The following is a 21,753-nucleotide window of genomic DNA, read 5'->3' on the forward strand; positions in this document are numbered from 1 at the left end:
ATAGATAAAAGGAGCATCAGACACAAGGTTTTCACAATCCCATAGTCACATTGCAAAAGCTGTTGTCATTACACAGTCATCTTCAAGAAACATGGCTACTGGAACACAGCTCTACAGTTTCAGGCACTTCCCTATAGCCTCTCTAATACACCTTAAACTAAAAAGGGGATATCTATAAAATGTGTAAGAATAACCTCCAGGATAACCTCTCAACTCTGTTTGGAATCTCTCAGCCACTGACACTTTATTTCGCCTCATTTCTCCCTTCCCCCTTTTGGTTGAGAAGGTTTTCTCAATTCCTTGATGCTTAGTCCCAGCTCATTCTAGGATTTCTTTCCCACGTTGTCAGGGAAGTTTACACCCCTGGGAGTCATGTTCCACGTAGAGAGGGGGAGAGCAGTGAGTTTGCTTGGAGTGTTAGCTGAGAAAGAGAGAGGCCATATCTGAGCAACAAAAGAGGTTCTCTGGGGGTGACTCTTAGGCCTAATTTTAAGTAGGCTTAGTCTATCCTTTGTGGGGATAAATTTCATATGAACAAACCCCAAGATTGAGGGCTCGGCTTATTGATGTGGTTATCCCCACTGCTTGCGAGAGTATCGGGAATTCTCCAAATGGGGAAGTTGAATTTTCCCCCTTTCTTGCCATTCCCCCAAGGGGACTTTGCAAATACTTTTTTATTCACTGTTCAAATCATTCTAGGATCTTTAACTTATGTGTGAGACTAAAGAAAAATAATGTTTATTTGGCACAAAATTTATATTTTGACTAGTGCATTTCCTAATATAACTTATATGGACAGGTTAAGCTATGACAGCTTTTATCTGATCTCTCTGCACCAGCTCCACCCTCTGCCAACCTCTTTCTATTGCAGCCAGAAAGATCTTTCTCAACGAGACATCTGAGTCCATCACTCCCTTATTTAAAAGCCCTTCATTGGTCTCCCAGTGCTAGTAAGCAGGGTGAAGCTCAAACCCATAGTCAGATTTGTGGAGCCCTTTGTAATTTGTGCCTTCATGATTTCTCCAGTCTCATCTCTCCCCATTTCCCCATCGTCTTCAAAACTCCAGCCCCCTAAACTTTCTCAGTTCCTCACACTGTGCCCAGCTCTCTCTTGCCTCCAATCCTTTGCACATGTTCTTCCTTTTCACTACAGCTCTCTTCTCTCCATCCCTTCTCTCCCATCCCCATTGCCTGCTAAGTCCAGCTGATTCTCTAGGTTTTAGCTTGGACACCACTTCACAGACCTTTCCCGGCCTCCACTGTCCTTATTACACTGTATTAGAATATTCTCTTTGCTCATCTGCAGCCCCTCTATATTAATCATTCAGTGAGGATGGGAACTAGGTCAGTTCGTCTATTACTGTCATCCCAGGGTCTGGCACATAATGGGTGTCCAGTAAATACCTCTTAAAGTAATTGAATTGGATTAAATTGAAGACCTGGTTGCACTAAGGACCAAGTATCACCTAAATTGGTTACTCATCCCTCAAAACCAGAAACCATCTCCTCTCTAGATGACTATGTTTCACAGACCAACTCCTTGAGTTTGTTTACTCCCCCCAAAAGGATTTGCTCTTGCATGTTGAAGACACTTGGCTGTAAATGTGACAACCTGCGGCCACCTGGAGAGTCAGAGTGGAGACCTGAGGCATGGAGACTGGTGGGGAGAACTGAGAACCTGAGCCCAGGAAAGGGCGGACTCGGAGGGGACATGAGAGCTGGCTGCAAATATTTAGTTTTACCTACTGAAGAAGGTTCAGTGTGGGGCTTCCTGACCCCACAGAAAGCTTCAGACACTAGGAGGGGGCCTCCCACTGTGAATTGGCACATTTCTGGAGTTTTATATCCATTGGCTGCAAACACTGTCACTCTCATTTAGTCCGATGGGGACAAGGGTAGGGGGCTTAGCTGGTTTAGACTACGGCAAAGTCTAACATGCGTCAGGACTCTCCAGGCCAACTGCACAAAGTGTCAGCTCTGTGATGTGATTCCAGCAGCACCAGAATGCCCAGTTATCCAAACTGTCCTCCTGCGTCTGGAAGGCCCCACCTCCCTTGGTGCGAGTACCCTCCCTTCATCTCAAGGCTTGGCTTGCAATTAAAATAGCAGTTTCCAATAAACAGATTCCCAATGCAGGGCGATGAGATGCAAGATCAGGCTCTAGGAGAGTGTGGTGGGAGGCTGGGAGCGCTGCAGGGGGCATGAGGGCAGGGGCAGAGATGGGGAGGAGGGAACAGGACCTAGGTTGGGAGAGGGAGCAAGGTCAAAGCCCTCTCCATCCTTCTCTCTGGGATCCAGACCTGACCACGCATGGATGCAGCTCAACCCGGAGCCCCTGGTCAGGTCTTCTGAGGAGCTCTGGCTGGTGACCAAGAACTGTCTCTGTTGAACTCACTGACCTTTGGTCCAGGTGCCTACTGCCCTCAGATCATTATGGAGATTGCCCCAAATTCCCTTCAGGTTTAGCATATGATAGGATGCCCAATACCAAAAGCTGAGGATTTTCGCATCAGTGGGGACAGGTGATTCTGGGTTATAAAATGTGATAAACTTCTGAACCAGGGAACAGCTGAGCAGGTTCAGAATTATTGGCCCAGAATCTGAAGCACGAGATTGCAGTACCGGGACCCACTCTCAGCAGGGAACAGGTTGGTTTTGCTCAGGATGAGGGCCGTGTTGTGGCCAAGTGCAAAGGCAAGGCTGACACACATCCCCTCAGGGCCCAGTGGTCCTTCCCGGGAAGAAGAGGACTCACGGCTCATTTTCACCTGGGCTGGAGGAGTTTGGCTTCTGAATGTCAGCCTCCCACGACAGCTTTAGGAAGGGGGAGCCTGCACAAATATCTCCAACTTAATCCTCTTACTCACTAATGGATATTTTCAAGTCTGACTTGTTAATGCCTGTTCTGTCCTCTTCTAAATTGTCTGCCACTACCACCCCTCCTTTCTCTCTGGTTTGGGACTACAGAGTCAGGTGTTTGTCACCGAGGGACCGTTAGCAGGGAGTCTGGCTTCAGTGAGTCCTGGGCTTATTAGGAATGGTCCCTCAGAAGCGCGTTAGACAGCAGTGTGTGAGCGCGTCTCCCTGCCGCTTCTCCACCACCTCCTGGACTATTAAATTGCTCAGAGGGGAGATCAATGGGCCCGATAGAAATTTTATTTCTCTTCCTCCCACCATGGAGCGTCTTTGCTGCCACATCCTCCCAGCTGCAAATGTAATTCAGGAACTGGCTATGGCAGCCAGTGAGTGTGCAAGAACTCTCAGCATGAGTCAGAGGAGATTTTCTTTTACCTGTGTCAGCATTATACAGAATGATATCACAAGCTGTGATTTTACATCACAGCATATCAAAAATCAATACGCCCCATGGGTGGTTGGCAGGTGGGAGATGGACGGAAACAGGGACTCTATTTTGGCAAACTGGGCTAACATGAAAGCTTGGCTTGACTTTGCCAGTCACCAGACCTTTATACTTGAAATCCCCTTTATCATATCCACCCCCTGCCCCCAAAACAGGAAGAAATACTTACCTGTCTAAGGTTTGCCTTGCTCCAGTAAAGGATAAGCTATAGGCAGGTAGTGGCTGTGAATTAATGAATGGATGGGTGGGTGGATAGATGAAAATGTAATGGGGATAGATGCAGGATATGGGGACCCAGCTCATTTCATGTTGAATAAAACAAAAGCAATTGTTTCCCATTCAAACTCCTAAATTATATGCTGTTACAACGAATGGCATGATATCCATATAAAGTTAGACCATAAGGTCCTTTAAAAATTCAGTCTATGCATCAGATATTTGAATTACTTGCCTTGTACCCAAATTGACTGAAATGACTCTATAATTTGATCTTAGATAGGTATTGCTTCTAGCTTAAGTGGGTTTGGGTGGTGGGGCTGTCTCTACTCAGAACTAAGTTCCTTATCTCAGTCATTTGGAGAACAATCCTAGGAGACATTTCAGGCCAGCTTGGGAACAGCTCTGCCATGGGAATGCAGTGTCTAGGGAATGCAGAGGGGGTAGCCATAATGGTTTGTCACTGTTGCAGGTTAGATCACGCCATGCCCAAACCTAACAGCTCCTTAATGTAAACCTGCGCGCTCCCATTTGGTCTATGAGTGGAGTGAGTCTCGAACGCCAGCGCTTTCCAGGCTCCAGCTGCACTTTCCTTCGATTTAAGCTGCCTGCTGAGCCCGGCTCAGAGACTGGCCTATCTCCTATGAATTAGTCTCAGGAGTGGGCACATAGGTTTTCCATGATGGTTCAGCTTCTCTGCAAAGGGCGCTCTGACAGATTGGTGCTTCTTCTCTGCTGTATTTCTGCTCAGGAAGGTGACATGAAAGCCACCATGTCACCCTGAACAAGGAAAAGCCCTCATGTGACCTTGCCTTCCTAACCTAAATCTTGTACTCCAGCCCTTCTGTCTCTAGGATGAGCAACGGCAAGACTCCAGCACCCAGAGGGCTCCTCTGAGGGAAACCCCAAAAGGTCTCTCTGTGGTCCAGCCAGCCTGGATTTCCATCATTTAGAGATTCATTACCCTTTGGTAGGGATTGGGTTTGGGTTTTCTAATGACTCAGTTGTACCTTCTAGGGACCAGTCCACCCACTTTCCTCCCCAAGCACAGCCCCCTGCCAGCCAGGAAGGCAACAGGTACTGCTAGGAGAAAAGGACCAGGAGCCACAAAAGCGCCTTCTTCCTTCAAGAAGGCCACCCAGCTCTGGGCAGGGGCCTGGGGTGGGGGCTCCCGGGATGACGAGGGCAGCTGGACAGTCAACAGCCCCCGGGCCCGCTGGCTCCGCCCCCCAGGGCTCCCTCCCCCAGCCCCCCAGGGTGACCGTTGCACGCTTGAAATGCCCCTTGCTGGCTACCTCCCCTTCCCGTTCAGCTCAGGACTCTTCCTTTTGCATCTCAGCCCCAGATTTATTATTCTACAGCGACTGCGCTGGATCGCATTTGAAATCAATTAGCACAGGTACTCAAAGATGAATGCTTAGGCGCTGAAGAAAGGTGATGAAAACATACCATTTAAATAGAAATCAATTTCCCTTTCATGTATTTCTTCCTTGCTGCTGTCCCCAAATTAATAGTTTTTAGATGTTTGTGTGTAAAGGGGAGACTTCTTCCACATAAGCCACTCCCGCCGCCCCTCCCCTCCGGGCGCGGTGCCTGGAAGGGCTGTGACCCTGCCGCCCTCTGTCCCCGCCGCGGGCTTTTCTGCCCAGGGGGAAGGGTCCCAGGCAGCCGAGGAAGGCCAGCAGCGCGGGGTCGGGGGGCTTCCTCTGGGCTCCTTGTGTTGTGTCACCTGCAGCGCCGTGGTTTGGGGGGGCAGCCGCTCCGCGCCCCCATCACACGCCCGCTGAGCCCTCCTGCACCGTCTCCGCCCGGGTCTCAATCAGAAATCCTGAGCGGGACAAGTGGACCCTCAATGAAGAGTCAGCCAAAAAAGGGAAGGAAAGGAAGTGGGGCTCTGGGGAAGCAGAACCTTTCCAAATGTAGGCATCGGAGTTGCTACAAAGAGGAAAGAAACGCCGAGAGAGGAGCGCAGGGTCACGGTGGAGCGTCCTTAGGGTCCGGGAGCCCTGGCCGGGTTCCAACCCGCCCCTTGCCTGCTTCTCCCTGCCTGGAGCTGCGGCGCTTGCCATGTTCCAAGAGGGCTGGCACGTATTGTGTGTGTCCTCTCTGACTGTCCACCAAGTGTGCGAGGAGAGTGCTACCCTATTGCCCATGTACAAATGAGGAAACTGAGGCCCGGAGAGGTCAAGCAATTATGTCCAACACGGTGCAATTTTGAACCCGGAAGATTTGACTCTCTGTGGACTCTTTAAAATGTCTGTTTTCTGCCTTTTGTGGATGGCACAGAATTCCCTAGGGTTTGGGGGAGGGGTGTTTCATGTCACCCCCAGGAAGCTGAGGTCCTCGAAAATGTGTAGAAGCCACACTGAGATGAGAGGACAGAGTTTCAGGGGAGGTTTTGTCCACACCAAGGGGCAGGGATGAAAGTACTGTGGTCAAGGGGAAAGCGGGCACCCATGGTAGGCCCTCAGACCACGTGGCTGTCAGGACCGGCTTACTGCCTTCTCCTGGGGAGAGCTGGGGTCCCTGCCTCCTCCTCCCTCCACACTTGGCCTCCTCCTCTCCCCAAGGAAGTGGGTGTGGAGGTCTTGTGTGGGGCACAAAGGGGCACAGCTGACTCGGCATGTGGGACTACTGAGGTGGAGCCTGGTCTTGGACCACAGTTTGGTGTCCCCTTCCATGCCCACCGGGCCCTGGAAGGTCTGCACTCACAAACACACACACACACACACACACACACACACACACACACACACACACACACACACACACAAGGCCCCTCAGAGCCTGCTTAGAGACCACTCTGACCAGAAATCCTTAGAGAGAGTAGAGGTCATTGGCCTCACCTAGTACTCTTCCCAGGCCTTGGGGCTGCAAACTTCGGTTGGAAAGCTCCAGAAAAGAGTCTTTTCTGGACCATTCCCCACTGTTCCCTTGGATTTCCTCGTGCAGAAGCAGGGTGTCACCACTTATCAGACTGACGGGGGTGGGAAATCCTGCTCTTCTGCTCACTGGGTGGTCTCACAACCAGGCTTCCTTCCCTGAAGTATTTTTGGAGGGCAGGGAGCACACTTCATTCCTCTTGGGATCCCCACAGGCTCAGTCAACTCAGCACGGTCCGAGTTGACTGAGTTGCATCCAGCGTCTACAAATAGTCTCTCCTCTCTCAAATGCTTTAACGAGTCAGAACACCGGCTCTGAGAGAATGTCTCTATCCCTTGTCCAAGCCGTGCATTTTCCTCATGGACTGTGACAACTCGGCCACTACTGGTATTTCCTGTTCCATTTTGGCCTCCCTGAAACTAAGGCCGAATCCATACATATCACATCTCTTTAGGATCTTATGCATTCCCTGTCTCTGTAATATTTCTCAAACCTTTATTTTTTTATTTACTAAACTTTTAATTTTGAGATAATCATAGATTTGCACACAGCTGGAAGAAGCACTACAGAGAGACCCTTACACCTTTGACCCAGTTCCCCCAGTGGTGAGAACTTGCAACCCCAATAGTGTGATACCACAACCAGGAAGTTGGCATTGTCAACCCTTCCATTTTTAAAAAGGAGAAAAAAACCATGAAGTACACCTCAGCAGAGGGTGTGAAAATTCATATCTGTGGTTATGAACGGTAGGTTCATATATGACCTCCCATTACAAAATATTTTCCTTAGAACTGATATTTAATTTCGTGTTTTGCTACTTGTGCTTTCTATAGGCTACCTTCTCTGTTTGGGGTAGGTGGAAATAAATAAATGAAAGAAAAATGATGATTGTTAGCAATTTTCGATGGGCCTGTGTGGATGGCTGTGCTTTCTAGGTCTTCATTTCGAGTTGGCCTCTTCTAACCATGCATAAGACTGAGTTGGCCTCTGATCTTTTAGAGTGCAGAGAAAATACTGGACTTTTAAAGTTGGGGTTATGCCTTTTCAGGGTAATCTCTGGGCGCCCAGGTGTGCGCAACAGGGGTCCTTGATAGGGTCGACAGTACAGTCCCTTCTTGTGGTCACCCTTCAGGATCAGACATGCAGCTCATATTAAGCCCCAGCTTGGTGCCATCAATCGCAGGCAGGCTGTGGCCTGACCAGTGAGGAGTGAGCTGCCTTCCTGGGTGCTCCAATGTCTGGATTCTGGGGGGGATTCTGGCCAACATCCACCCACTGGAGTCACCCCAAGGTTGAGGAGGTTGGATGGACCACTCATCTTGCCTGAGTGTTCCCAGATCCAGCGTGGGGAGGAATCAGTTGCTAAATAGGACTGAACTTTCACATTCTTCACTGAGGCTCGGTTCATTGCTTTCCTTTGTAAAAAAGTGAAAGGGGCATGTTAAACCTGGGCTTTTTTTCAGGTATTTTAGACATCTTTTTTAAGTGCATGCTTTAAAATATGCTCCTTTAGTTGTGTTTTCAGAAATATATGTTTCTCCTCTTCCAGCCCTTTCAAAGTATGTTGAATGGAGCATTTTCTGTGATTTCATTGCAGATTGTAATTATGGTTCAGACCCATTTTAGATACATCTGGCACTCATTTTCTCTCCTCATCCTCCCTCAGTAAAACGTGTCATAAAATGAAGCAGACAGCATGAGTGGGAAGAAAAGAAAAAACACACTGGCTGACCCAAAGTCAGCCTCTCTTCATTACAGATGTGTCAGGAGCCCCCTTAGGAGAGCCCAGGGAGGCACTGGCTGGGACATGGGTCCCATAGGGTCTGATGGCAGAGGGACTTAAAGTTTACTCATTTATGGGTGCTGAAAATTGAATCAGTTCATCAAACTCACTCTGATTTTAACTGCTGGCAAAACTGACCAACGTTTCTTGTCCTGAGGGCTCACACTGGACACTTGTTCTTCCTAAGGATGTCAGTCCTGGATGTGAGCAGCCTAATACAGGGGCCCACTGTGTCCCACTGTCTTTTCTGTGCAGGCATGGCCTCGATCTGAGGTCAAAACAGAGCTCATATGGCTAAAATTAAAAAGACTGGCAATACCAAGTATTGACAATGATGTGGAACAATGGAACACTCACGTATTAATGGTAGAAATGCAAAATGGTACAGCCACTTTGGCAGTTTCTCATAAAGTTATCCTTCCATACATCTTAGCAATTCCACTCTTGGATATTTGCCCAAAGGAATGAAAATATATGTTCACAGATGGACTTGTGCATGAAAATTTTTAGCAGCTTCATTCATAATAGCCCAAAACTGGGAACAACATATATGTCCATTAACAGATGAATGTATAAGCAAATTGTGGTGTATTTGTTTCATAATGGAATAGAATACTGTTCAGCATGAAAAAGGAAACAACTACTGATCCATATGAATGGATCAATTTTCCAAACATTATGCTAAATGGTAAAGCCAGACACAAAAGACTGTATGATTACATTTATAACATTCTGGAAAAGACAAATCTACTTTATAGTGACAGAAAGTGGATTGGTGGTCCTCTGGGTCTGAGGGGATGGTGTGTGTGGGGCAATTGACTGGGAAGGGGCACAGGGGAATTTGGGGAGTGATGGAAATGTCCTCTGTCCCGGTGGTGGTGATTGCATGAGTATATAAATTTGCCAAAACTCAGTAAAATATACACTCAAAATAGGTACACTTCACCATTTATAAATTGAACTAAGTTCATTTAAAACATAGAATGTATGTCTCATGATTCTGGGACCTGAACTGCAGAATATCAGGAGAAAAGAGAACCTTAATTTTCATCTAAAGGAGAACAAGGACCAGAGAGAGATTGAAAGACTTGCTCATCTCCATCAGATTTCCTAACTCACAGTGCATTCTTATTTCTAATATACCCTTCTGGGTTCTCAGAGGGAAATAAAGAAGAGATACTCTAAAATGCCAGCATATTTTAGAAGTGGAAAAGAACTTGGCACCAGGGAGCTCATGTATCATGTGTGGGGAAGCCAGCTCTCAGTGCAAGAGCCAACGCTGAAACCATTGGGAATGGTCCCCAACCTTGGCTACAGATAGGAATCACCTGGAAAATTCTAAAACTGTAGACACTTAGATTCCTCTTGCAGATATTCTGTTGTAATTGGTCTGGAGGGGCCTAGGCATTAGACGTTTTTTACATCGCTGATATGAATATGTAGCCAAGATGCAGACCCCCTGAGATAGATAATCTGCCTTCTAAGCGCCATTCATTGGCACAAAAAAACACTGGGTCCCAGGAGCCAGCCCTCTCTGACTGAGAGGTGAGGTATCTGAAAGCAAGTTGACTTGCCTTCCTACGTTTTAAGAGAACTTGATGATATTCTCCCCACTCCTCACCCCACCAGCTGCTTTATTAGCATTTCCAAGCAAAGACCAAGAACTCCAGAATGTTCATTAAAGGCTTTGGCAGGCATCATCAGACAAGATACAAGATTAGAATTAGACAAGAACTCATTCCTTTGTCTGGCAAAGGAAGAAAACAGCTGATGTTTACAGCCTTGGAAAGCTGCTCCTTTAAGAGAAGCATAGTACATGGTGCTTACTTCCCAGATAATTGAACCATTCAGCTCTTCCCCTTGGGGGAGGGTGTTCCAGGTGCTTCAAACTGTATTCCTTCTGCTGTAGCACAATTCTCATTTAGCCTTTATAGAAGGGCCTGGAAACCCAGTTAGCCCCTGATTCATCTCCCATTACCCACGGAGGGTACCAAGGAGTGGTAGAACCTTCTCCCAAGGCTGCAGGCTTCCACACTTTGCCATCTTTCTTTGGAAGCTGTATGTTCTATCTTTCTTCATTTCAGTTGCCTCAACATCCTAGGACAGTGTTTCTCAAAGTATAGTCCCCATACCACCTGCATTAATGATCACCTGGGAGACTTACTTAAAATGTAGTTTTTGAGCCTCTCCAAGTCTTCTGGATCAGACAGACTATATGGGTGGGGCTATCTGCAGTTTAAATAAGACCCCAAAGTGTGTCTTCAGCATCCTAAAGTGTGATGATCCCTTATATAATGGCATGAGTGCTGCATTGAAGTCAGAAGGCCTGACTATGAGCTTGACATTGGACAAATCCTTAGTCCATCTGAAGCACCATAGAAAGGGCTGACAGTATTGTCAGGGCTGAATGAGAAACATGAAAATACTGGCACCCAGTGGGCCCTGTATAAATATTAAATGACTCTAAAGATCACCCTCTGTTTTGTTTATTTATTGCTAGCATTTTATTATGCAACATTTCAAATACACACAAATATAGAGAATAAAGCATAAGGAATCCCATGCCCCATTACCCCGCTTCAGTAATGATCAACCCCATGGCCTACTCATTCCCTGAGTTGTTTTTAAGTAAATCTCAGACATCTTATTATTTAGTCTGCAAATATTCCAGTGTATATCTTTAAAAGATAAGTATTCCTTATTTTAAAAATCAAATACATTTTCTCAAGATCATCAAATATCCATCAGTTTTCAAATTTCCCTGATTGCCTGCCTCCCCCCCAGCAGACACACACACACATTACGGTTTGTGTTAGCTGCAATTTTTTTTTTCTTTTTGTTGTTGAGAAAACTGTCTTCTAGAGCAGTGGTTCTCAAAGTGGGGTCTCAGACATATGGGAGCTTGCTAGAAATGCAGAGTCTCAGGCCCCACCCCAGACCTATTGAATCAGTATTGTCCAGTCTCCAAAAGCCCCCTGGGGAAGTTAAAAGTATTGCTAATTGCATCCCCTTAATGTCCTTCAACATGTTTCTCTTCTTTCGATATTTAAAGTAAGTTGATATTAAATTTAATCAAATCCAGGGTTAATTTATTTTAAAAATTTTGCTAGAATACATCATTGATGGAGTTGTTACCCTCTGTAGGACACCTTTGTTTTCATATCTTACCCCTCAGATTACCCCCTTGAAAGTAGATCAGTCAATATTTGCAGATCAGAGAGCAAATTTCTTATTTTTCTAACTCTTTTTGTTACAATTTCTAAATACTTCCCTAGGTTTTCCACTTCAAAACAGAATTTCCATCTGAAACAAATATGAACCAATGACTTTGAGAAACTGGGCCATGAGTTATCTGTTGATTTCTTACCACTTTCTAGGGATTCTTACCCACTTGCTCAAAGCCACATAAGCAGGAGTGCTGGTTATTTTTATGAACTTGGAAAAGATCCCTACCTAAAACTCCCTGGCCAGCTGTAGCACTGGACATCCCACTGGCTGAGATTCATTCCATTTGGTTTAAGGCATCAGATCTCCAGTTAATTATATTTAAAGTGTAAATGTCCCAGAAGTCCAGATTTACCCCACTTCAGTCACCAGCATCTCATTGGCTGTTTTAGTTTTCTAGGATTACCAGAACAAATTACCACAAACTTGGTGGCTTAAATCAAAAGGAATTCATTCTCTCACGGTTCTGGAAGCTGAAAGTCTGAAATCAAGGTGTCAGCAAGGTCATGTTCCCTCTGAAATCTCTAAAGAAAAATCTTTCCTGGCTCCTTCCAGCTTCTGGGGGTGCCAGGTGTTCCTTGGCTTGTGGCAGCATCTCTCTGATCTCTGCCTTTTCCAACTTCACATGACCGTCTTCTCTGTGTGTGTGTCTCTGTGTCCTCTCCACTTTTGATAACATGGGACATGGGAGTTAGAGCCCACTCTAAATCAAGATGATAATTCATCTCGAGAGCCTTAACTAATTACATTTGTAAAGATCCTATATCCAAATAAGGTCAACATTCTGAGGTTTCTGGTGGACATGAATTTTGGGGGGACTATTCAACCCACTACATTGGCAATATAATTGTATACATATTGATTGCTGAGGGAGAGTATGGGTTTGGTTGAGGAGAGACCTGGGGCAGCATACACTACCCAGCTGAAGCCCCAAGGTAGGGAGTTTGCTCAATGGGAGGGCCCCAGACAACTGAGGGATGGGAAACCCAAAGGGGAAAAAGGGCCCAGAAAGGAAGGCCAGAAGGCCCTGAGATGACCCTCACTGCTGCACCATCTGGCCAAGGGCCTGCTTGGATGCTGATTAACCAAGTGTGTCAATTTTTCCACTTTACTAATACTGAGTCAAGATGTGGTTTTCTGCAAATTCTATCTCATCTCTTACAAAAAAATTCTTTCTGTCCAGCTAATGCACAACTACCTGCCTCATAATTCCTGGAGTACCACTTGAATCTCTTTCTTAATTAAAAAATAACTGGTGAAGCTCATTTTTCACCATCTTAAAATCATGTCCACAGAAATGTATTCCTTTTCTCCCCTCCCCCCACCCAATTCCTTCATAACCAACAGAGTGGAGGATAAAGGAAAGCAAATGCTTATTGTTTGAGAACACACATCTCTTCATTCTTTTCAGCTCAAGCAGCTGTAGTCTCATAATTATCAGGAGACTAACTTCCCAGATTGGTCGAGAATTTCAAATATTGATGACTTCCCCATTGGCTTCTTTGGTCTTACTTTTCTCTCTCTTAATACCATCTTTAGTTTATTCCATTTGTCGCATTTGAGTTGAGTTCCTGGTGTGTACAGGTTGCTATAGAGACGCAAAAATGAGTATAGCATCATCTGTCAGGGTCTCACAATCCAGCATGAGATGGACCATGCACACAGCCACACGCAAATCCACATATGTGGCAAAGAAAGCAGGATCAGATTTAAAGGCTAGAAAAAATCTCCCTAAGAACATCTTTCTTGATATGTTTGGACCATACATCCCACTGTGACTCCCAGGTTCCCTCCACAAAGAAGGCAGGAGAGAAATAGAATGATTTCTGTTCTCTGAAGGCAGGGATGCATTTTTGTCTCGGCCCCCTGAGAGGGAGATTTGAGCCCTGGTAATCATAGCTAATATTTACAGATTGCATACTACATGCCAGGTACTGTATTAAGCATGAGATGTGCGTTCTCCTCTTCATTTTTCCAAATGAGGAAACTGAGGTACAAAGGGTGACTTGCCCAAACCCCAAGGTCACACAGCTAGAGAGTAAACTGGACAGTGCAGTCTCACCCAAAGCTGAATTCTCTTCGGTGTCAGGGCTTTGGTTGCTCGCTTTGGAGCTGGCTGGTTGTGCTCGGCCACCTCAACACTCTTTTGAGAGAGAGTAGAACTTGTCCTTTTTAAATAAAAGCAAGCTTTACTGAGGTCCAAAGAGAGCCCTCACAAAAGGGAAGAAGAGGGCCGTCCACAGCCTGCCATGCCGGATGCCTGGGTTCGATTCCCGGTGCCTGCCCATGTAAAAAAAAAAAGCATTTAAAAACAAAAGGGAGGAAGAGGCTCTGAAGAGGCTCAGGCCCATTCACCAAAAGGCAGGTGCCTAGGAGCCAAATTTGGGTACCTGGAGGCACCTGGGCTCACCTCACTCCCATGTGCTGTCTCATGCAGCCCTCATTATCACCAGCCAACTGTGTGGATGATGACAGTCAAGAAGCAAAAAGAGGGCCGAGTTCAGAGCCTGGGATCATGTCCACTTGGAAGTGTGGATGGAGATGCTAGCAAAGGAGAGGAAGGAAGCTCAGGGCACGGTAGAGCCTGATCCGGAGACCTGGGTGGGGCTTCCAGAAGGAGACCATGAGTGAAAGTCTGACACCCCAAAGGGGGCAAGGAAGGTAAGACAAACAGCCATTGGTGCCGAGTACTGGGGCCTTCGGGAAGGCCGACTGAAGCAGCACGAGTGGGAGTCTGACCCTGGGGATGGGTGTGGGTGAGCGGATAAGTGGTGGCAGAGAAAGTTCTGAGGATTATTGCTTTTGGGGGAGGTTGAGAATGAAAGGAGGAAGAGAAGAGCTTGGAAGCTTGTTGGATTTGCTAATCAAGGTAAGGCAGGGTCTTAGAAGGTCTGTGGGCACACATCGTGGTGCCAAATGGTGATGCACGGGCCTGGAGGCAGTGGGAGGGTAACTCCAAGGGCCCTGTGGGATCAGGAAACATCTAGAAGGCCCAGCAATAGGACAATAGGTCAGGACAGTGTGGTATATCCATGTGATGGCATGTTTGGCAATTGTGAATAATTACATTTTTGAAAAATGTTTAACAATGTGAAAAATATTTAACAACATGAAAATTTTGCCCTTGAAGTAATATAGGGAAAAGGATAAAAACTATATGGTATGATTCCAATCTCCTTGAAAACATGTGCATAATTTGCACTGGCAGGAAGTAGACCAGAATGCATGAGACTTTTAAAATTTATTTTCTGCGTTCCAAATTTTCTAGAGCAAACATGTGTTGCTTTTACAATAACTAAAATGAAGTACAGATGGGTGGTAGCCTTGGCTAAACTATTTAGTATCATACCTTTACTCTGTTACCTTTCTCCCAAAAGAACTAGGAGGAAATGGCTTCCCCTTGAGGTCAGGGCCATCAAACCTTTGGACATTTGCACTGACCCTGCACTGGGTCCCTACATTGGGCTGGGGTGAGGTGGGAGGAAATGCGGGAAAATCCAAAGATCTTTATAATTTGGTTGGAGAGAGGTAGAAGCACACAAGAAAAGACAAACCCATGGATGTGGCTTTTGCCCTTCCAGAGAGGGGCTCTGTTTGGACTTACTGGAGGCATGAAACATGCACGAGACCTTGGAGGATGAAAAGGTTTAGTGAGGAGTGCATTGCTTCAGGCTGGAGCCACTAATCACCCGCTTGCACAGGGGAAGCTCCAAGAAGGAAAAAGGTAACTAGCCAGCTGGCAGTGGGGCAGCTTCTGGAGTCCCAGAGCCTGCTGGAATACTCAGTACTGAATCTGCATGCTTTGTGATTCACACAGGGCACAGCTTCAAGGGAAAAGCCCTACTAGAGTATGAGAAGCAAAGGAACCTGGAAGGGTGGCTGCCCCCCTGGCTTCAGTCCCTCCCTCTACTTCTACTATTCATCAGCTCTGGAAGAGGCGCAGTGTCTGGAGACGGCGAAGAGGAAGGTGAGCAGGGCTCAAATGGTGTCAAAGCTGGAGATGGGGGGCAGGAAGAAAGCGGAGGTGTATTTGTTTTCAGTCACTCTGTCAGCTCTAATTAATTAGCGGGGCAGGGGGTAGGTCAAGAGGTGTCCCATGCTGGTTGTAGGCGTGTGTACTGGGTTGAATTGCAACCCCTAACCCCCAACCCAAAGACGTGATGAAGCCCTAACACCTGGTACCTGGATGTGACCTTACTTGGAAATAGCATCTTTGCAGATGCGATCGAGTGAAGATGAGGCCAAACTGGATAAGAGTGGGCCCTAAATCCAGTGACTCCCGTCTTGATAAGAGAAAGGGGAAGGGGACATAGACACACAGGGGAGAAGGCCATGTGAAGATCAAGGCAGCCACTGGAGGCATGTGGTGACAGGCCAAGGACACGCCAAGGATTGCTGACAACAACCAGAAGCTGGAAGCGAAGCATGGGACAGAGCCTCCCAACCCTGCTGACACTGATTTCAGACTCCCAGCCTTCTGAACTGTGAGAGAGTGAGTTCCTGTTGTGAAAAGCCACCCCATGGGTGGTAATTTGTTGGAACAGCAACAGGAGATGGATACAGCATGGGCCCAATAGTGGGGGTGTTGGCTTTTATCAGGCCCGTTTCCCACATTCCCCTCCTCTTTCAGTCTCTGACATGAGTTTCCTGCCACAGAAACAACTTTCCTTCCTTGGCCTCCTCCTACACCTTCCCTGCCCCTACCCAACATGGAATTGGGGCTCTTCCCCCAACTCTCTACCCCAGAGTCCATTCTGGGCATGTGGGGGAGTTCTGGGGCCTTGCCCTGGGCGCTATTAGCTTCTCTGCTAAGAGGAAATGGAGGAGGAGGCCCGGTAAGCATGTCCTCTGGGTCCAAAAGGCAATGGAGTGTCTCTCCGTTGACCATCCATGGTTTCGTGCCAGGCACTGCTTTATGCTCCAGAAATAAATGCAGTCACCGAAGAGACGACAACGCCTCCCTTTGTGGAACTTATGCTCTTGATGGGGGAGAGAGATGATAAGCAATAAATAAAGTGTACAGCATGTCCGATTTGCTAAGTGCTTTGGAGAAAGATTAAGCTGGGAAAAGGGACAGAAGGTGTGGGGGGCAGACTGGAGAGACTCCAGAGAGCTCCGGGACTCTTCTCACTGGCCAGCCCTGACGTCTTCAGACGCTTCCACTTGCAAAACGTTGGGCTGATGTGCAACAGGATTATGCAGAGCTGCTCGCTCATCACATACCTCGTCCCCACAGGGAATTAAACCAGAGACAGCCCCTGGTCTTGACCAGAGAGAGACAGTGCCCACAGGCAGCGCTGGGCTTCCCGTGTTGGCAGTGCGTCTTGGTGTCAGACAAGCCAATGCCGGCACTAAGGAGCAATCCGAGACCCTCGGGGTCGGCACTGTCCCCCTTGTTTTTGGCCCGCGGGAGATCTCACCGCGGTTGTATCCTCTCCTCCCGCCTGGGTTGCTCTGTCTCAGCAGCTGTGTTGTGTGCTCATGGGACAAATCCCCATTTTTCAACTGTCTCTGCTTCTCTAAATTCACCCCGACCAGAGGCCTAGGGTGCGCTTTGAGAAAGACTGGCCAAGATCCCTGCCTGACCCCAAAGGCTTCTGAGTCTGTCAGAGTCAAGGCGGACACGCTCGAGGTCCCACACTCAGGGGGGACTGGACACAGCCGTCCGTGACTCAGCCACAGAAGCACTGAGAAGGCAAAGAGAGACAGTGAGACGACCCAGAGGGTGATAAGCACAGGGAGCCACCATCAGCCTTGGCCTGGAGCGGCAACAAGAGGGGAGTGTGTCACCAGAGCCAAGAGGCCAGGCCGTCCGGCAGGTGCGACCACCACAGCCGGAGATGCCAACCGAGGCAGAGCCAGGCGGGCGGGAGGCCAGCCCCGCTGTCTCCCTCCTCCACCTCCCGCCCCTGGCAGTGCCTTCCTTTGGCCCAAACTACACAGCAACGTGTGGGAAGCGTAGCTCCTTGTGGATGAACACAGAGTAAGGGAAGGCTGGGAAATGAAGCCCATTGGGACAGTCTTTTACCGAGACTGATATTCAGAGTTCTTTCTGTTCAATATTCTGGAAGCTCCTCTTTCTACAGTCCCCAGGTGTTTGCATAGCAAGAGTAGCTAACATTTATTGAGCTCTTACATCAGTTCTTTTCATTGAATCCCCTGACTATCCTTTTACAGGAGAGTTCAGGTAAAATGCCCAGTTGGCAGTGGAGCTGGGACTGGCACCCAGGCCTCCTGGCCCTTCCCTTTCATACCTGGAAGGAGTGCAGTTAGAACACCACCATCTGGGAATCCGGCAGCCCTGGGTTTGAATCCAGGGGGTGCCATTCACTGTCTTTGTGACCTTGAGTAGGGCCATTAACCTGGTTTACGTTTCATTTACTTGTCTGGAAAACGGGGTTTTCAGCAGTCACGTCTATGAAAGGGCTCCATAAGCCACTCCGTGCAACACACACCTCAGCAACCTCTTCTTTGTTCTTTCTCTTTCCACCTTGCCACACACTGCTCCCACTTTCATTCCCTTTCACCAGTCTGTACAAACTGAATTTGCCCAAACATGGTGGTGTCAGGGCTATATCACCACAGCAAGCCCAAGGGCTGGGAGGTGACAGCACATAATTTGCTGTGCTTGGTGTCCATGCAGTAAAAAGCAGGCATTTCCCAAAGCAGGACTCTGGAATTTTCCAGAAGCACCGTATTTATTTCACACAGGCTGTGTCTCATTTCATTGTAAAAAGGCTTTATTTCTACTTCCTAACAACCCTGGAAGCCTGTGCCCATGGTTAGCCGTTTTCTTGTACACAGTGCGTGGATCATGCAATAAAACATGGCCTTTTGGTTTCTTTTCTCCAGGTATTGATCACTGTCCTGAATTTTCCACTCCAGCCTTTTTCTTGCTATGATTTATTTTTAAAATAGGAGGCAGGTCGTTCCTCCTCAAGCCTCTCTTCCTTTTCTTTGTTGTTTTTCATTTTTACCTACCTATACGAAGAGAAAAATAGCCATCAGATCCCAGAATATTAGAGAATAATCTAGGGCTGTATTTCTCAAACTGGAAGGTACATATCTCTAGGGGTGGGAGTGGGGTGGGGGGAACCTGTGGTCACGAATCAGCGGGTAGTTTTTAAAATAGAGATTAAACATGCAACATCTTTCTGGAACACGGTTTATCCTCAAAGATTCTATAGAGGATTTTTAAAAATTAAAAAAATTAGGATTTATTATGGAGCTGATCACAAAATTCCCATGAATTTTTAGATTAAGAACAGACACTGGGTCATGGTACAGGGAAGACAAGAGGAGGCCGTGCTGCACACCCAGTGTGGACACTGCACACCCTGTGTGGACACCTCCAGCTCCCAGAATTGCAATCTGCTTATGACCCAGGCTGGAGACTGAGGACTTCTCTCTAGGGAAACAGAAAGGCCCAGAGAAGAGGCCTTTTTAAACAACACTGAGGGAACATGATACCACCACCACCCCCGAAACACACACACACACACACACACACACACACACACATACACACGCACGGTAAAAAGGCCAGGGTCCCACCCTAGCTGCTATTTCTTTAAAGATGAGTAGCCAGCGCCGATGACTGGATTTTTGACTCTGGTGGGTTGGCACTCAGCTGCATTTCTGCCCCCCCCCACGTGTGTCTTTCTGTTCTATAAATCTTAGAAAGCTAAAAACGTCACTCCGCAGACTTCCTTGCAGCTAGGATATGAGAGAAGTTAGTTCCACCATAAGGAGCCCTCGAACAGTTTGGGAAGCTGGAAGAGAGGAAAGGGCAGGTCCTTGGTGCTTTTGGCGGTTGTTCTGCTGGCGAGCAAGGTCATGAGGTTTTCCTGCAGCAGCATCCACAGGTCTAGTTCCAGCTGTGTGGGAAGCGGGTGACTGCTGAGGTGGCAGTGAGTGGTGGCAGCTTCTGGTTCCTCGGATTGCACTTTGGGCGAAGTGTCCTTGACCTTGATAGTTCCTGTGACAGGCCCCGGCTCCCAGCTCTCTGAATGATCTCTGAATTTGGGGGAGGGGAGGATTATGTAAATTCAGGCTAGTCTGAACTTTAACTTTTAGACCTATATAAGATGAATACTTGGGAAAGTACCCCAATAGTGGGGGAAAACTAATAGGAATAAGAGACCCATAAAATGGAGACAATATATGGGGCAGAAGAAACATCTTTAATAAAAACTTATAATTAATATTCTCAGTGGCAGAAGAAAAGATGTTACGTCTTAAAATTAAATAACCATAACTATAAACATTTTAAAGGCAGAAGAGAGGTTGGAAAGTAAGTTGTGGAAATCTTTCAGAAAGTAGAATAAAAAGTCAAAAAGAAGGAAAACATGAGAAAAATAATTTTAAAATTAGAAAATAATTTTTGTAGTTATGACATCCTACTAGTAACATTACTGTAAATGAAAAGAAAATGGAAGAGATGAAATAAAATCAAATTTCTCCCTGTGGAAGGATCTATGTTTCCAGATTAAAAGGGCAAATTAAATGGTCAGTACAATGAAACACTCCAGCTTCAGATCACCTGGGCCAAGGAGAAGAGCCTGAAAGTTCTCTGGGAGGAAAAACAAGGTTCCCATCTAAAGTGTTAGGAATCAAATGATAGAATTTCCACAGCACAGGAAGCTGGAAAGGTTTGGAATTGTACCTTCAGAATTCTGAGGGAAAACGATTTGTTTGGACAAATTATCCAATACAGTGTGCCCTTTATAGGAGACTTTGTCATCTAGTCTGCAAAGATGGGTAATCTGGAGACTACTTCTTCCCTTCTATGGTTCTTCCTTTTCTCATTCTCTCTCTCTCTCTCTCTCCTGACTCTGAGAAAATGGCCAACCAATGGAGTCAGATCCTGCTTTCAAGTGTGCACACAAGTAATCTCAGGAATCTCAGTGTGGCATAAATATAATGCTGGGTTGTGGCATTTTAGCTGGAGATCTGGAGGAGCATTTGTTGGTCATCTAGCTGCCGTGGAGCAGGTGGGGTGGGGTTAAGCTCCCCTGTGCCAATCTCATAGTATTTTAGCTCATATACCTAAGCACTTGTCCATTCACTCCACAAGCACCACCCCAGGGAGGCACAAAACCAGTGTTCGTTAAATAGAACTGTTTGAGATGAACATCAACTCAGTGAGGCAATGAGAGAAGAAGAGAGCATGGGGGGAACGGTCCCCTGCCAGCGTGTGTAAGAGCTCCGGGGCTGCTGATCCCTTGCCTGAACCATAGCGAGCGGCTTGTCACCGAGCCTGTCACAGGGCACAGAAGCAAATGCCTTGCTGAGGTCTCAGGTCGATTACATCTATTGCTTCCACCTTATCTACATGGCCTGTCACTCTATCATAGAAGTAAATTAAATTGGTCCAACTTGATTTACACTTGACACGGCTGTACCCATAAGCTCCCCAGGCCTGGCCCCTTCTGGCTGACTGCACATTGATTGCTTGATGATTTGTTCTAGCATCTTCCCTGGAAGCCAGGTTAAGCTTATAGGGCTGTAATGAATCTGGTCATCTCTTTCTGCCTCCTAAATGATGGGCACTGTGTTTGTTCTTCTCTGTGAATACCCAAGAACATCACTGGTTCCTCTGTAGTGGTTCCGGCCCATTCCCCATGTCCATTTAATTGAGTGCCATGAGCCCCATGGGGTTAGTTTCAGGTGGTTTTTTTTTTCTTTTTTTGCAGAAGATGCTCTTGCTCTATTTCAGGTATACTGGCCCTGGCCCGTGTCACACAGGATAGGACTCCATGCCTGGAAATCAAACCTAAGGACGAAAGACCAACAATATCTCTAAGAAAATATGCTCTACTGTGCTCATCAGCTATGAGTGAGGCTGAAAGGGGGTCAAAAATCTTGAGAATTATCAGGAATTGGCTCTATCAACTTGTGGTTGCTTTCTGAGGGTAACCCACAGAACTTACATCCACATGTAACGTCTTTTGGTAAAGACAGAAGTGAAAATAAATATCCAAGCCTCTGCTATTTGGAATCCTGTTAGCTGCTTGCCCTCTCTGTCCATCGGGAATGGCATTTTCCTGTGTTTGTTTGTTTTTCCGTATAATGTTAATGAAGAAGACTTCTGGAAAAAATCTGTAAAAGTCTGTCTAGTCTTTTGGCTCTTGTGCCCACAAGATCAGCCACCTCTTTGTTTCTCTGAGACTGGTTCTTTTCTTCTTCTCCTCTCCCTCCCCCTTTCTCTTCCCACTGCCTCCTTTTTTAGGTCTCTGAACACAAGGCGACACTGAGTTGCCCTTCCTGTCCTTTCGATGTTCCA

At 46.9% G+C, this 21,753-nt stretch overlaps 1 long non-coding RNA gene across 2 annotated transcripts; it reads left to right on the plus strand.

The window, feature by feature from the left end:
• Positions 1 to 4,838: 4,838 nt before the first annotated feature.
• LOC143662565 (uncharacterized) lies at positions 4,839 to 21,528 on the plus strand. Of its 2 annotated transcripts, XR_013165418.1 has the most exons (4): positions 4,839 to 4,976; positions 15,050 to 15,192; positions 15,286 to 15,435; positions 21,187 to 21,528. It is a non-coding gene; the product is annotated as an uncharacterized LOC143662565 (long non-coding RNA). The 2 variants fall into 2 exon arrangements; XR_013165419.1 differs by lacking the exon at positions 15,050 to 15,192.
• The last annotated feature ends 225 nt before the right edge of the window (positions 21,529 to 21,753 follow it).

This window comes from Tamandua tetradactyla, chromosome 18 (assembly GCF_023851605.1).
Source record: "Tamandua tetradactyla isolate mTamTet1 chromosome 18, mTamTet1.pri, whole genome shotgun sequence".
NCBI classification, from domain to species: Eukaryota; Metazoa; Chordata; class Mammalia; order Pilosa; family Myrmecophagidae; genus Tamandua; species Tamandua tetradactyla.